Source organism: Salmo salar, chromosome 13 (assembly GCF_965601325.2).
Source record: "Salmo salar chromosome 13, fSalSal1, whole genome shotgun sequence".
NCBI classification, from domain to species: domain Eukaryota; kingdom Metazoa; phylum Chordata; class Actinopteri; order Salmoniformes; family Salmonidae; genus Salmo; species Salmo salar.
The window spans coordinates 103134655-103151323 of record NC_138303.1 but is presented as its reverse complement, the minus strand read 5'-3'; the positions used below and the strand labels follow the sequence as shown (position 1 = coordinate 103151323).

The window sequence follows — 16669 nt, the reverse complement described above, 5'->3', positions numbered from 1 at the left end:
CTGTTGCCTCTTTATGCGACGTTATTTCCTTTCTTAAACGAAAGGTTTGTTTAAAACTGCCAGACCTTCCTCAATGTGCTTCTCATTCCGGCCAAATCTGAGGAGGAAAAGGGTCTGTTTCTGCCAAAAACTACACGGCTCTATGTATCACAACTGTAGCTTAAATTACACCAAAAATGAAATAGATTTACAGTAGTGAATAGACAGTGACAGCAGTATTCTTCAGTGAGACCTGGTTCTCTGAGATCAGCATCTGCAGCCCACATGTAATCTAAAATTATACTTCCAGCAGCCGACAGTACAGCAGCCATTGACTGTAGCTTCGCTGTGGTCTCTATGGCTGTGTCCTCTATGGCTGTGTCCTCTATGGCTGTGTCCTCTATGGCTGTGTCCTCTATGGCTGCGTCCTCTATGGCTGCGTCCTCTATGGCTGCGTCCTCTATGGCTGCGTCCTCTATGGCTGCGTCCTCTATGGCTGCGGCCTCTATGGCTGTGTCCTCTATGGCTGCGGCTGCGTCCTCTATGGCTGCGTCCTCTATGGCTGCGGCTGCGTCCTCTATGGCTGCGTCCTCTATGGCTGCGTCCTCTATGGCTGCGTCATCTATGGCACCTTATTCCCTATATAAATCACAACCTATTGTCCCTGGTCAGAAGTAGTGTACTGCGTAGGGTTGGGTGCTATTTGGGAAACACACATCCTATATGACCAGGAGGTGGACACCAGGAGGTGGACACCAGGAGCAGGAGAGTGGTGAGGAGTGTTACTGGGGTCTGGTGCTTTTAATAGACTAACCGGCCGCCCTACGTGTCAACCACAGTGTGGGCTAGGAACCACAGGTACTGCAGATGGCAAATGAAAAGGTACAGAATAAAATGACAATTTACAAACAAATGTTAACACACTGAGGTCACAAGTAGTGAGTTAATATGTATTAGAGGATAATGTAAGGGCAGTTATTGAGGGTAAAATGTGAGACTGTTCTAGACCAGTATATATGCCTCTGTGTGAAGTATGATTTTGTTCTAGACCAGTATATATGCCTCTGTGTGAAGTATGATTTTGTTCTAGACTAGTATATATGCCTCTGTGTGAAGTATGATTTTGTTCTAGACCAGTATATATGCCTCTGTGTGAAGTATGATTTTGTTCTAGACTAGTATATATGCCTCTGTGTGAAGTATGATTTTGTTCTAGACTAGTATATATGCCTCTGTGTGATGTATGATTTTGTTCTAGACTAGTATATATGCCTCTGTGTGATGTATGATTTTGTTCTAGACCAGTATATATGCCTCTGTGTGAAGTATGATTTTGTTCTAGACTAGTATATATGCCTCTGTGTGAAGTATGATTTTGTTCTAGACCAGTATATATGCCTCTGTGTGAAGTATGATTTTGTTCTAGACTAGTATATATGCCTCTGTGTGAAGTATGATTTTGTTCTAGACTAGTATATATGCCTCTGTGTGAAGTATGATTTTGTTCTAGACTAGTATATATGCCTCTGTGTGATGTATGATTTTGTTCTAGACTAGTATATATGCCTCTGTGTGAAGTATGATTTTGTTCTAGACTAGTATATAGGCCTTTGTGTGAAGTATGTTTTTGTAAAGGGGAAAGGGTATGCATGCAAGTTTTGTTTTTGTAAAAGAGAAAGAACATAAATGCAAAGTATTTTTTTTGTAAAATGTGTGTGTGAGTGCGCTCGTCCGTCCGTGTGTGCGCTCGTTCGTGTGTGTGCGCTCGTCCGTGTGTGTGTGTGTGTGTGTGCTTGTCCATGTGTAGGCCTGTGTATGTGTGTGTGTAGCCTACTGTGTAATAAAAGTGCAATTATTGTGTGTCAAATGTTTCTGTAAAAGAGAAAGGACACAGTGTGCACTGTGGGTGTGTGTAGACTACTGTGTGTATATCATAGGTATGCTGTTCCACAGGAGAGACCAGACCAGACAGACCAGAGTGCTGTGCTGCATGCCTGAAGTGGGGCCTGAAGTGGGGCCTGAAGAGTCACACCCAGCTGTGAAACGTTCCTGTAACTAGTCCTGCAACTGTAGCATTTGTCTGCACTCAAATGTCCCTCAGAAGCCTGTTTTAAAGAGCCTTTCTGTTTGCCTCCTGTCTATTCTGTGTGTGTGTGTGTGTGTGTGTGTGTGTGTGTGTGTGTGTGTGGGGGGGGGGGGGGTAATTTTTATGGGTTGTTTATTTCATTATATAGAGATTATATAGTGTAATATCTGATGTAATATTAACCTTGAAAAGTGGTGCTTGTGTGGGAGCATAACAGGTTTCCTCATACATAAAAAGCATTGCTGTAGCATCCCTTTTGTCCTGGCCTCACAGCAGGCTTCTCTGTCATAGTGTCGCAGTAATATACATGGATAGTGAGATTTTTTTTTTTATAGCGTCCCAAACGATTCGCCCCCTTCACCATGCTTCCTCCTTCACCAGGCAATGCGCTAAAGTCAAGTTACATACTACTTACTCACTGTAGCCCTTCATATAGAGCGGCTCCTATACAGTGGGCTCAGCTGGTAACGGTATTATTACCGAGTTTACTGTTTCCATCCGTCAATCGTCCTGCTAGGCTGAACAGGTGCGGAGAGGAAGGGGCAATGGCAGTTTCAGCGACTCCTGGTCCTCCAATTAGGAAAAGCACACATTACCACGTGAACAAAGCCGTTGTCTGAGTGATATGGGGACAAGCAGGGGAACGCACATTTAACTGGATCTAGGTTAAAGGTACCGGGCGGAGACTGAAACCAAGCTATTACGGTAATTGATTTATCGTCACACATTTCTGCTGCGGTTATGTGGATTCGGTCGGACTGGTCAGCGGTTGGTTGTTGTCGCTGTGATGTTTGTTAGGCTACATGCGGGCATAGTGAATCCTGATCCAAAGAACGGACATCGCTAGCACAGGCATTGTAGGCTATTAGGCAACGGTACCGTGGGACTTGCTATACTCCTCAATCAAGCGTCATAAACTATTGAATGGTTCTGAGCCCCCTCAGAACCATTTGAATTCAAGTATGCTAATTGTAATGTATCCATTTGACGCCCCTGCTATTGTGAGAATAGTCTATTTGTTGGTGCAGCTAGGCAGGCTGCTATAACCTACTTGAGTTATTTTTTAGACTGTGTGGCTGGAAGAAATCAATGCTCAATTTGAATGGAGACACAAATAGCCTGGAAATGAGACATTTCTTGAACAAAATAAACGTTTTATTTATCCAAAAAGAATGTTCCCATACAAATGCCACAGGGTAGTAATTGAAGTCCCCGTAATAAGTTTGTGTCTTAATCAATATCCTATGTGTTACATTTACATTTGAGTCATTTAGCAGACGCTCTTATCCAGAGCGACTTACAGTAGTGAATGCATACATTTCATAAATGTTTTTTTTTTTTTTTTTTTTCTGTGCTGGCCCCCCGTGGGAATCGAACCCACAACCCTGGTGTTGCAAACACCATGCTCTACCAACTGAGCTACAGGGAAGGCCGTGTTAATGTGAATAGTGTAGCTCTTACTACACATTTAACAAGTAAATGCATAGACATGTTATTTATAGTAGTTGGTATAACTGTTATATATCTCAGCGAGATGTTTTGATATCCGTGCACCATGCCAGTCTACCCATCCTGCCAGTATACCCAGCGCTCATAATGAACTGATCCCGTCCACGCCTGCGCAGTTACCGCTCATCTTTGAATTTGGTGTAAGAAAGAAAGTAGCAGGCAGTTCGTGCTGGTGTCAAACCTGCGAGCTCTTTCGCTGAACGTCGGCACTTGGTTTTTGGTCCTAGCAGCGAGTGTCACAACTGTGCCTGTTATCAACCAACGTATGTTTGGATAACTTTTCCCTCTTCAGTAACACTTCAACCGTAAGTAGTCAGCATATATTTTACATCGAACCCTTTTTGTTCGGGGATAAAGTAGTCACACAGCTTTCGGGCTCCGGTCTGGTCTGTAGCGGGCTCCGGTCTGGTCTGTAGCGGGCTCCGGTCTGGTCTGTAGCGGGCTCCGGTCTGGTCTGTAGCGGGCTCCGGTCTCGTCTGTAGCGGGCTCCGGTCTGGTCTGTAGCGGGCTCCGGTCTGTAGCGAGCTCGCTCCAACTCTGGACGGAGTGGCATGCATGATCACCGGGACCTGTGTGTCGGTGTATCTGTTGTAGCTAGCTAACTTTGTAACAACTGTGTAACTAATTGTTCTAGACAACTAAGGAAAATATACTGTTTTGTGAATTGGTACATTGTTGCTAGTTTAATAAACTCTAATGGTAAATGTAAATAACGAACAAATAACTTTTTTGACTATCAAGCAAACGATATACTCAGTCGCTGTACCTCGATGTTTTCACCACCTGTGCTGTTGGACGAGTATTTCTATAGGACTGACTAATCCGTTTGTCACCTTTTTGACACTAGTAACTATTGATATACATGTGAATATTTGTTTGCTCAGAAAAGCAGCCGTCAATAGACGCTGTTATAACTTCGTCTGTGTTCATCAGCTGCTGGAGCAGGTGCCAGTACTTCCGCAGTGAACAGGCTGTTAAGAGGACTGTTTAGCCTAGTACTAATTCTACTATGGCTAAATCACATCAACACTAAACAGTCAACATTTGCTTCATAATATGTAGCAATTTTAAATTAATCGTTATCAAAATTAGTACTAGAAATTGTTAAAATAAATGCATCGTGTTTGTGGCGTGTCTTGGAAATGTATTTGTAAATGGTTGTAGATTTTACTTCTGGTTTTGCTGTAATGACTGTGCTCTGTCTAATGTCTGGAAGCAATACTCGAGTAAACAAGTCGAGGTCTAAAGTAAACAAACCATTATGTTGCTTTATTGTCATGTTCTCTGTGAAACTCTCCAACATGAGTGTCTGGGAACAAAGAGAAAAACACTGGGGCTTATTTCCTCATTGAGGTTTGTCCCTCTCATCTCTTCCTCATAGCTGTGTGTGTGTGTGTGTGTGTGCTAGCGAGTGTGAGTTTAGCGTAATGCTCCGCGTATGGCTCGAACTTGCTCTTTTTGCTGGCAGAAATAGCAAATAGTTTGTGGGCATAGATGTGTGGTGCCAAAATGTTTTGTTTATTGAATCTGATTGAATTTGTTATGTAAAGGTACAGAATAACAGATTTGAAATATTGGGCAATATGCTTACATGTAGCTTCCTCCAACCTACCTGCTTTTTCAAGTGTCATAAATGAGCAGGTTTTGGTGCTGGAGTGGACTCCAGTGTATGGCCATCTGAATAGAGTGAGAGATGGTGCGTTCCCATGGGGTAAAGGTTAAAGTTCAGAGCTTTGTCACTTTAGAAAGACCCTCTGTCACATTTACTGCCACTCTGATGACTCCATGGTCTTTGTTTTCTCCTGTTGAGCGCCCAGTGGGAGATGTGTATGATGCTTAGTTCATATATTGCAGAGATGTCTGGTCAAGTGGTTCTCACCTGGGGAATGTTATGTTTACGAGAGAAAATTACAGTGACCAGACACATAAAGATACCTTTATCTTGAATGCAATCAAGTTTTTATGTTATTTCTGTTGGTGAAGAGGAAGCTGTGGTCAGAAAAATGTGTGAATTCACTGCACAGTTAGAATGAGAACATCCTGTTTTCCAGTTCAATCACCACATAATGTAACTGTACTCCTCTAAGGACTTGACTCTTGATAAACGTAGTCAGAGAAAATGTGAAGTCACACATAGAATTTAGAATATACAGTGTGTAACTGTTTACCCATCCTATGAACTCAGTAAACGGCCAGCAGTTTTCATTATTAAAAGGGGAATACAGCAGCGCTCCTCTCCTATACAGTTTCAGTTGTCATTATTAAAAGGAGAATACAGCAGCGCTCCTCTCCTATACAGCACCATACAGTTTCAGTTGTCATTATTAAAAGGAGAATACAGCAGCGCTCCTCTCCTATACAGCACCATACAGTTTCAGTTTTCATTATTAAAAGGAGAATACAGCAGCGCTCCTCTCCTATACAGTTTCAGTTGTCATTATTAAAAGGAGAATACAGCAGCGCTCCTCTCCTATACAGCACCATACAGTTTCAGTTGTCATTATTAAAAGGAGAATACAGCAGCGCTCCTCTCCTATACAGCACCATACAGTTTCAGTTGTCATTATTAAAAGGAGAATACAGCAGCGCTCCTCTCCTATACAGTTTCAGTTGTCATTATTAAAAGGAGAATACAGCAGCGCTCCTCTCCTATACAGTTTCAGTTGTCATTATTAAAAGGAGAATACAGCAGCGCTCCTCTCCTATACAGCACCATACAGTTTCAGTTGTCATTATTAAAAGGAGAATACAGCAGCGCTCCTCTCCTATACAGCACCATACAGTTTCAGTTGTCATTATTAAAAGGAGAATACAGCAGCGCTCCTCTCCTATACAGTTTCAGTTGGCATTATTAAAAGGAGAATACAGCAGCGCTCCTCTCCTATACAGTTTCAGTTGTCATTATTAAAAGGAGAATACAGCAGCGCTCCTCTCCTATACAGTTTCAGTTGTCATTATTAAAAGGAGAATACAGCAGCGCTCCTCTCCTATACAGTTTCAGTTGTCATTATTAAAAGGAGAATACAGCAGCGCTCCTCTCCTATACAGTTTCAGTTGTCATTATTAAAAGGAGAATACAGCAGCGCTCCTCTCCTATACAGCACCATACAGTTTCAGTTGTCATTATTAAAAGGAGAATACAGCAGCGCTCCTCTCCTATACAGTTTCAGTTGTCATTATTAAAAGGAGAATACAGCAGCGCTCCTCTCCTATACAGCACCATACAGTTTCAGTTTTCACTGCCGTGGATACAGAAAGGTGATTGGATGACTTGGAATTGGCTAATCTTCCATTAATAGAATTTCCGTTGACCATGGACTAGATGATGGAGTCAGTGTGATTTATGACACACACACACATATTTAGACTTTAAAACCAGTTTTTACTATGAAGAACTCAGCCTTGTCTTTGTTTGTATGCATACTGTATGTGTTCTGGATGCAGCTTTGCCTAATAGATGAAAAGGGATCATTTTCCTCAGTCACTCTCGATGTGACTGAGATGTATGTGGGTCTCTTTTCTCTTTCTCTCAATTACATTTTGAATTTCTTTTTAAGGGCTTTATTGGCTTGGGAAACATATGTTTACATTACCAAAGCAAGTGAAATAGATAATAAACAAAAGTGAAATAAACAATAAAAAATGCAACAGTAAACATTACACTTACAAACGTTCCAAAAGAATAAAGACATTTCAAATGTCATATAATTTGCAAATGGTTAAAGGACAAAAGGGATAGTAAATAAGCATAAATATGGCTTGTATTTACGATGGTGTTTGTTCTTCACTGGTTGACCTTTTCTTGTGGCAACAGGTCACAAATCTTGCTGTTGTGATGGCACACTGTGGTATTTCACCCAGTAGATATGGGAGTTTATCAAAATTGGGTATGTGGGTCCACTCATTTTGTGGGCAGTGTGCACATAGCCTGTCTTCTCTTGAGAGCCAGGTCTGCCTACGGCAGTTCAATTCAATTCAAAAGGCTTTATTGGCATGGGACATTTTTTTACATTGCCAAAGCAAATGGAATAGACAATAAACAAAAGGGAAATAAACAAGGAAAATAAACAATCAGTAAACATTACACTCACAAAAGTTTTAAAAGAATATAGACATTTCAAATGTTATATTATTGGTTATGTATTCAGTGTGCAAATAGTTGAAGTATAAATGGGGAAAATAAATAAACAGATAAATATAGGTGTAGGATATGCACGATATATCGGTGAACATATCGGTATTGGCCGATGTCTAGTTTAATGCCGATTTATTAAAAACCGATGTCAAAGCTAACGTGTATACCTATATAACGTAGGTATATGACGTAATAACGGCACTTCAAATTTTGCGCTATACGTGCAACACAGCATTCCTAACCTAGCCCACAATGTCTGCTGTGTGGATCGAGCAGTCATCAAGTCGAGCAGTCATTTGAATGAGTAAGACAATTTCAGCGAGACAACTCAAAGGCGAAATCCATTAAAGCCAAGATAATGGAATTCATAGCCCTTGACAATCAACCGTTCTCTGTCGTGGGTGATGTTGGCTTTCGCTGACTGGTTGAGCACCATACACACTACCAAGTGCGCTATTTTTCAGATGTTGCCCTACCGGAGTTACACAGTAATGGCGTCACTGCTATCAGCTTCACAACATTCATACTATGGAACGCCGTTTGGGTCTTTGTGTGTCCAAAAAGATACAGTAGCACTGTCAAAGCTGTACATAAAATTCTGCAAACAAGCAAACCCCGGACACAAACGATGTGTTTACAATACCGCGTAGGTAATAAAGCATCATTTGTTCGACTGCAACTTCTGGGGTAGTTAGCTTTAACTTGGTATCTAGCTAGTACCAATAGAACCAGCCTGAAAACAATGACCAGTAGAAACTGCAGTCATTTTCAATATTCTTAGCAATGATTTAGGAATCCTTGTGAGTAAGTATTAGCTAGTTTGCCACTTGTTGTTCTCCTATTGAAATTGAACTTCAGTTCAAGAAAATAAATAGCTACTTAACCCTGTTGCCCAAAGCTAATGTTATAAGCAGCCAGCTTGCTTCATCTGGCGACTGAGGCTCGACCGGAGAGGGTTATGTTTTGTGACGCTAGCCACAATAAGAATTAGGCACAATAGTGGAATTTGTGGTTTTCCTTCAAAATAAAAGAATGTCATTGACAGTGATGCAAATTAATACAAACAGTAGAATTATTCCATACTTTTATTTTGAAGGCTTACTGCAAAGTCCACAATTGTGGCTAATCCTTATTGTGGCTAGCTTCACATAGTTGGCTCAGACCACCATTAATGAAATAAGAACTGTCTTGTAAATTAGGGTTATTTTAGATGATGACACCGAGCTATATAGTTAGCTAACTATAGCTACTGAAACAGATTATGTCATGTTATTTGACATGTCAACTAGTGTTATTTGACGTGTATCTTTTTTGACACACAAAGACCCAGACGGCGTTCCATAGAAGTCCTGGTTGAGAATGAAACGACTGAACAACCAAACAGCACAGCTAGCAAGTGGGTTTTGAAAGAAATAGGTTTTGATGATGTTTTAATGGTAATGGGGACATACGTAAATGCCAACAAAATACTTTTTTGGGCAGTATGGTGTGTGTGTGTGTGTGTGTGTGTGTTGGGTGTGTGTATGTGTATATATATATATACAGATCAAAAAAATAAAGGGAACACTTAAACAACACAATGTAACTCCAAGTCAATCACACTTCTGTGAAATCAAACTGTCCACTTAGGAAGCAACACTGATTGACAATAAATTTCACATGCTGTTGTGCAAATGGAATAGACAACAGGTGGAAATTATAGGCAATTAGCAAGAGACCCCCAATAAAGGAGTGGTTCTGCAGGTGGGGACCACAGACCACTTCTCAGTTCCTATGCTTCCTGGCTGATGTTTTGCTCACTTTTGAATGCTGGCGGTGCTTTCGCTCAATGTGGTAGCATGAGACGGAGTCTACAACCCACACAAGTGGCTCAGGTAGTGCAGCTCATCCAGGATGGCACATCAATGCGAGCTGTGGCAAGAAGGTTTGCTGTGTCTGTCAGCGTAGTGTTCAGAGCATGGAGGCGCTACCAGGAGACAGGCCAGTACATCAGGAGACGTGGAGGAGGCCGTAGGAGGGCAACAACCCAGCAGCAGGACCGCTACCTCCGCCTTTGTGCAAGGAGGAGCAGGAGAAGCACTGCCAGAGCCCTGCAAAATGACCTCCAGCAGGCCACAAATGTGCATGTGTCTGCTCAAACGGTCAGAAACAGACTCCTTGAGGGTGGTATGAGGGCCCGACGTCCACAGGTGGGGGTTGTGCTTACAGCCCAACACCGTGCAGGACGTTTGGCATTTGCCAGAGAACACCAAGATTGGCAAATTTGCCACTGGCGCCATGTGCTCTTCACAGATGAAAGCAGGTTCACACTGAGCACGTGACAGACGTGACAGAGTCTGGAGACGCCGTGGAGAACGTTCTGCTGCCTGCAACATCCTCCAGCATGAACGGTTTGGCGGTGGGTCAGTCATGGTGTGGGGATATTTCTTTGGGGGGCCGCACAGCCCTCCATGTGCTCGCCAGAGGTAGCCTGACTGCCATTAGGTACCGTGATGAGATCCTCAGACCCCTTGTGAGACCATATGCTGGTGCGGTTGGCCCTGGGTTCCTCCTAATGCAAGACAATGCTAGACCTCATGTGGCTGGAGTGTGTCAGCAGTTCCTGCAAGAGGAAGGCATTGATGCTATGGACTGGCCCGCCCGTTCCCCAGACCTGAATCCAATTGAGCACATCGGGGACATCATGTCTCGCTCCATCCACCAACGCCACGTTGCACCACAGACTGTCCAGGAGTTGGCGGATGCTTTATTCCAGGTCTGGGAGGAGATCCCTCAGGAGACCATCCGCCACCTCATCAGGAGCATGCCCAGGCATTGTAGGGAGGTCATACAGGCACGTGGAGGCCACACACACTACTGAGCCTCATTTTGACTTGTTTTAAGGACATTACATCAAAGTTTGATCAGCCTGTAGTGTGGTTTTCCACTTTAATTTTGAGTGTGACTCCAAATCCAGACCTCCATGGGTTGATAATTTGGATTTCCATTGATTATTTTTGTGTGATTTTGTTGTCAGCACATTCAACTATGTAAAGAAAAAAGTATTTAATAAGATGATTTCTTTCATTCAGATCTAGGATGTGTTGTTTAAGTGTTCCCTTTATTCTTTTGAGCAGTATATATATATATATATATATATATATATATATAACTTTTATTTAACGAGGCAAGCCCGTTAGGAACAAATTCTTATTTACATTGATGGCCCGGACGACACTGGGCCAATTGTGCGCTGTCCTATGGGACTCCCAATCATGGCCGGATGTGATTCAGCCTGGATTCGAACCAGGGACTGTAGTGACGCCTCTTGCACTGAGATGCAGTGCCTTAGACTGCTGCGTCCATGTGTGTGTGTTAACTATTGAACTGTACTAGAATGCTTAAAAGACTGCTAAAATGTTAAATAGTGGTTATCGGTATCAGGTTTTTTTGGCAAGGAAAATATCGGATATCGGTATCGGCCAAAAATGTCATCAGTGCATCACTAATGTGTTGTATTTACAATGTTGTCTGTGCTCCACTTGCTGCCCTTTTCTCAAGACAACGACCCACAAATTTTGCTGCTGTGCTTGCAGATCTCTTCTACCCTCACTCTCTTCTCGCTCTCTCCCTTCTCCTCTCTACTATCTCTCACCCATCTCTCTCTCTCCCTCTTTCTCTGCATATCTTTCTTTCTCTCTCTCTCTCCTTACTATCTCTCTCCTTTCTTTCTCTCTCTGCATCTCTCTCTCCCTCTCTTCTCTCTCTCCCCCCTCTCTTCTCTTTCTCCCTTTTCCTTCCCTCTCTCTCGACATCTCTCTCTCTCTCTTCTCTCTCTCCCCCCTTTCTTCTCTTTCTCCCTTTTCCTTCCCTCTCTCTGCATCTCTCTCTCCCTCTCTTCTCTCTCTCCCCCCTCTTCTCTTTCTCCCTTTTCCTTCCTTCTCTCTCGGCATCTCTCTCTCCCTCTCTTCTCTCTCTCCCCCCCTCTCTTCTCTTTCTCCCTTTTCCTTCCCTCTCTCTCTGCATCTCTCTCTCCCTCGCTTCTCTCTCTCCCCCCTCTCTTCTCTTTCTCCCTTTTCCTTCCCTCTCTCTCTGCATCTCTCACTCTTGCTCCATCTCTTCTCCTTCCTACTGATTGGAACTATTCCTGCATTCCATGCAGAGGTGAAAGGAAATGTGAACGGCGGGAGTGAATATGAGCTTTTTCTCTCTGTCAGTCTCCAGGCCAGGGTAGTTAAGGTCTGTCTGCTTCTTCTTTCTCTCCTGAGATTGGTCAGCAGAAACTGTCTGAAACTGAAAAGCATCGCAGCCATTGTTCTCTGGCCAGTCGGGAAGATCAGACGTTATATTGTTTGTTGTATTTTTTTTGCATGACACAAACGTTTTTTTCTCGTGTATGGATGCAGTCAGATGGAGAAGAGTGAAGTGAAGGGTGGAGAATAGGTGTGTGTGTGTGTGTGTGTGTGTGTGTGTGTGTGTGTGTGTGTGTGTGTGTGTGTGTGTGTGTGTGTGTGTGTGTGTGTGTGTGTGTGTCTATTTGTGAGGTTAAGAGAGATAGCATCACCGAGTCAGCAGGTTTTAGCCAGGCTGGCCCTTTTTATTGCTAAGAGCAGGAAGATTCTAAACAGCTCTTTTAAGAGCTGAAGGCCAGTATCCTCCCTGAGGTTGTGTGTGTGTGTGTGTGTGTGTGTGTGTCAGGGTTTCTGTTAGGAAAATGTGGCGCCAGACATTTGACCAGCAGCATTTTAATTTACAGGACATTGTGAGAAATTTACCGGACCCCATTAACTGGTAATTGCCGGCTTTTGGCCCCCCCCCAAAAAGCCAATAAGTAAAAAGAAAGAACAAAAAAAATCCTATTGTGAAATCATGCATTTTTGCCTGTTCTTTGATGTAAATACCAGTCGATGTAAATATATTTGACTGGTCATGCTTATTGGTCTATAGGTTCATTTGCATAATTCAGTGTTCTGAGTTCCCATCAAACGACAACTGAAAACAGGCTTCATCAGCACGTCACACACCACTTTGCAATGAACTGGAGGCCGTATTCATTTTGAAAACATAAACGTAATTGTTTGAAACCTGAACTTTTTAATACATATTATGAGGCATGTCTTATCTTGCTTCAAAGTAGCCTATTATATCTCCTCTCCTAAATTTATAACTGATATTTTCATCTCTGTCACATGAAACAGCTCGCATGTGCAGTGCCCTTTTGACAACAGTGTTTTCCCGCAAATTGCATTATGGAACGAACGTTTGCGCGTAGCCTACTGCCTTGTGCGCATTGCTAATGTGACGATATCATAGTTTAGCTATTGCTTTATAACGTTTTTTTCTCTTATACCGCACATGCGAGCTGGTTCATGTGACGGATGAAAATATCGTTTGAAATTTAGAAAGATGGGAGATCTAAAGATGCAACAACTAGCATGGGCTGCTAATATGACTAGGATTGTGCCTTTGGCTACGGAACAATGAAATAAAGTTGATTTGAAAACCAATACAACAGGAGAGAAATAGGCTACTTATTTCAATGGCATATGGAAGTCTTTTTATAAAATAATTTCCGCCACATTTATAGAAATGGATTTAGGCTAGGCAGCTTTGATGAAACGTAAGTAAAATGTTCAGGTTTCACACAATTATATTAAATCAAATGTTATTGGTGACATACACATTTTTAGCAGATGTTATGGCGGGTGGAGCGAAAGGCTTGTGTTCCTAGCCCCAACAGTGCAGTAGTATATAACAATTCACATCGATACACACAAGTTAAGAAATATATCAATATTAGATTGAGCAATGTCGGAGTGGCATTGACTAAAATACAGTAGAATAGAATACAGTATATTCATATGAGATGAACAAAGCAGTATGTAAACATTATTAAGGTGACTAGTGTTCCATTATTAACCTCTTACATCTAGATGTTCCGCTAGCGGAACACCGCTCCAATATCCAATGATAGGGCGTGGCGCGAATTACAAATTCCTCAAAAATCCCAAAACTTCAATTTTTCAAACAAATGACTATTTTACACCATTTTAAAGACAAGACTCTCCTTTATCTAACCACATTGTCCGATTTCAAAAAGGCTTTACAACGAAAGCAAAACATTAGATTATGTCAGGAGAGTACCCAGCCAGAAATAATCACACACCCATTTTTCAAGCTAGCATATAATGTCACAAAAACCAAACCCACAGCTAAATGCAGCACTAACCTTTGATGATCTTCATCAGATGACACTCCTAGGACATTATGTTATACAATACATGCATGTTTTGTTCAATCAAGTTCATATTTATATCAAAAAACAGCTTTTTACATTAGCATGTGACGTTCAGAACTAGCATACCCATCGAAACTTCCGGTGAATTTACTAAATTACTCACGATAAATGTTCACAAAAAACATAACAATTATTTTAAAAATTATAGATACAGAACTCTTTCATGCAATCGCTATGTCAGATTTTAAAATAGCTTTTCGGGGAAAGCACATTTTGCAATATTCTGAGTAGATAGCCCGGCCATCACAGCCTAGCTATTTTGACACCCACCAAGTTTGGCACTCACCAAACTCAGATTTACTATAAGAAAAATTGGATTACCTTTGCTGTTCTTCGTCAGAATGCACTCCCAGGACTTCTACTTCCACACCAATGTTGTTTTTGTTCCAAATAATCCAAAGTTATATCCAAATAGCGGCGTTTTGTTCTTGCGTTCAAGACACTATCCAAAGGGTGACGCGCCGGCGCATATCGTGACAAAATATTTCAAAATATTCCATTACCGTACTTCGAAGCATGTCAAACGCTGTTTAAAATACATTTTTATGCGATTTTTCTCGTAAAATAGCGATAATATTCCGACCGGGAGACGTCGTTTTCGTTCAAAGACTGAAAACGTAAAATGGACTCTTCACGTGCACGCCCGTTTCATTGTTCTCAGATCGACCACTATCCAAATCCCCTACTGTTTTCCGCCCAGGGACAGCAGAGTCATCATTCCCCGTTCTGGCGCCTTCTGAGAGCCTATGGGAGCCTTAGAAAATGTCACGTTACAGCAGAGATCCTCTGTTTTCGATAAAGATGCCCTAGAAGGCCAAGAAATGGTCAGAGAGGGCACTTCCTGTTTAGAATCTTCTCAGGTTTTGGCCTGCCATATGAGTTCTGTTATACTCACAGACACCATTCAAACAGTTTTAGAAACTTTAGGGTGTTTTCTATCCAAATCAAACAATTATATGCATATTCTAGTTTCTGGGCAGGAGTAATAACCAGATTAAATCGGGTACGTTTTTTATCCGGCCATGAAAATACTGCCCCCTATCCTAAACAGGTTAAAGTGACCAGTGAATCCATCACGCTGCAAGTCCTGCCTCTCCCATCTCCTCATTGGTTTATAGAAGCAGGTACCCACGTGCCATCTCCTCATTGGTTATACCCACGTGGGTGATTGAAAGTTTTGCCGGTCGTCGTGGTAATATTATGAAAGTTTAGATGCCGATCACCATATAAGTTCAAAGATGAAAAAGCTTGGAAGGAGGAGAGATGACTAGAAACGATTCGGTTGACCGTTTTATGTGTGGATTAATTGTCATTTCAGGTAAAATAACAACTCAATGTTTATATCCCAGGACAAATTAGCTAGTAACAGCAAGCTAACTAAATAGGACAAATTAGCTAACATGTGCAAGGTAGCTAGCTAAATTGCCATACATGCTTATTGCTTTTCGACCTGTCCCCAAATTAATGTAATTGGTTCAGAGTTTGTTTTGATATTTTAACCTGTGTGTCGTGATTGCGTTTGGTGTGGGGGGACAAAATACATTTATGCACGATGGTGCACACGCGCAGCCGGTTTGGGTTCCGTGTTAGGGACAAAGACACATTTCTTCAGCCTCCTGAGGTTGAAGAGGTGCTGTTGCGCCTTCTTCACCACACTGTCTGTGTGGGTGGACCATTTCAGATTGTCAGTGACGTGTGCGCCGAGGAACTAATCTTTCACCTTCTCCACGGCAGTCCCGTCGATGTGGATAGGGGCGTGCTCCCTCTGCTGTTTCCTGAAGTCCACGATCATCTCATTCGTTTTGTTGACATTGAGGGAGAGGTTATTTTCCTAGGCACCACTCTGCCAGGGCCCTCACCTCCTCTCTGTAGGCTGTCTTGTTGGTAATCAAGCCTACTACTGTTGTGTCGTCTGCAAACTTGATGATTGAGTTGGAGGCGTGCGTGGCCACGCAGTCATGGGTGAACACGGAGTACAGGAGGGGGCTGAGCACGCATCCTTGTGGGGCCCCTGTGTTGAGGATCAGCAAATTGGAGGTGTTGTTTCCTACCTTCACCATCTGGGAGCAGACCTGGGAGCAGTATACATCAACCATATACTAGTATCAATGAATGGGAAAAAAAGTTTTATTTAGAAATGGGATTTTTTTCTTCTCCTGGACAATTTTATTTATCGGCTTTTCCATCAAAAGTTGGCAATTACTGGGTAAAGGAAACCCTGGTCTTTGTGCGCACGTCTCTGAAGAATCTCCCGCACAGCACCGACGGGAATTCTGCTTTCTGCACATTTCCATATTCTGTTTATTGGACTGTTGGTAGCCAGCAGAGTCTGGGCCAATTCTAGGGTATTTTACTAAACCTCCATTGCTCCAGCCAACTGGATTTATAGAAATATTAAATTCAAATGTGCTGTTGGGATCTGCGTAAATCAATAAAAACCCTTTACATTATTAGGTAGGTAAGGAAGTAGTAGCAGACATCAGCTTATAGTGTTGCAGCGATAGGTGAAGGCTAAAACGTGTGTGTGTGTGTGTTTTTTACCCATGTATGTCTGTGTGTGTGTGTGTGTGTGTGTGAGGCCAGTGGAAACAAAGCTTCTGTTCTGTGTTGCTGTAAATGGGTTGTATAATAGTGGGAGAAGCTGACAGTAGTGAGCAGAGTGCTGAGCAGAGCCACGCAATGC

The 16669-nt window shown here is 42.3% G+C and overlaps 1 protein-coding gene across 9 annotated transcripts in view; it reads left to right on the top strand.

The window, feature by feature from the left end:
• The first annotated feature begins 2578 nt into the window (after positions 1–2578).
• strbp.2 (spermatid perinuclear RNA binding protein) overlaps positions 2579–16669 on the top strand; it is a 189584-nt gene continuing 175493 nt past the window's right edge. For 3 of the 9 annotated variants that reach the window (XM_045692190.2, XM_045692185.2, XM_045692189.2), the window contains exon 1: positions 3702–3879. The gene's annotated coding sequence lies outside the window, so the exon portion shown is untranslated. Of the gene's footprint in view, positions 2771–3700; positions 3880–16669 lie in introns of those variants that run through there. The other 6 variants (XM_045692186.2, XM_045692188.2, XM_082959635.1 and 3 more) reach the window with 4 other exon arrangements.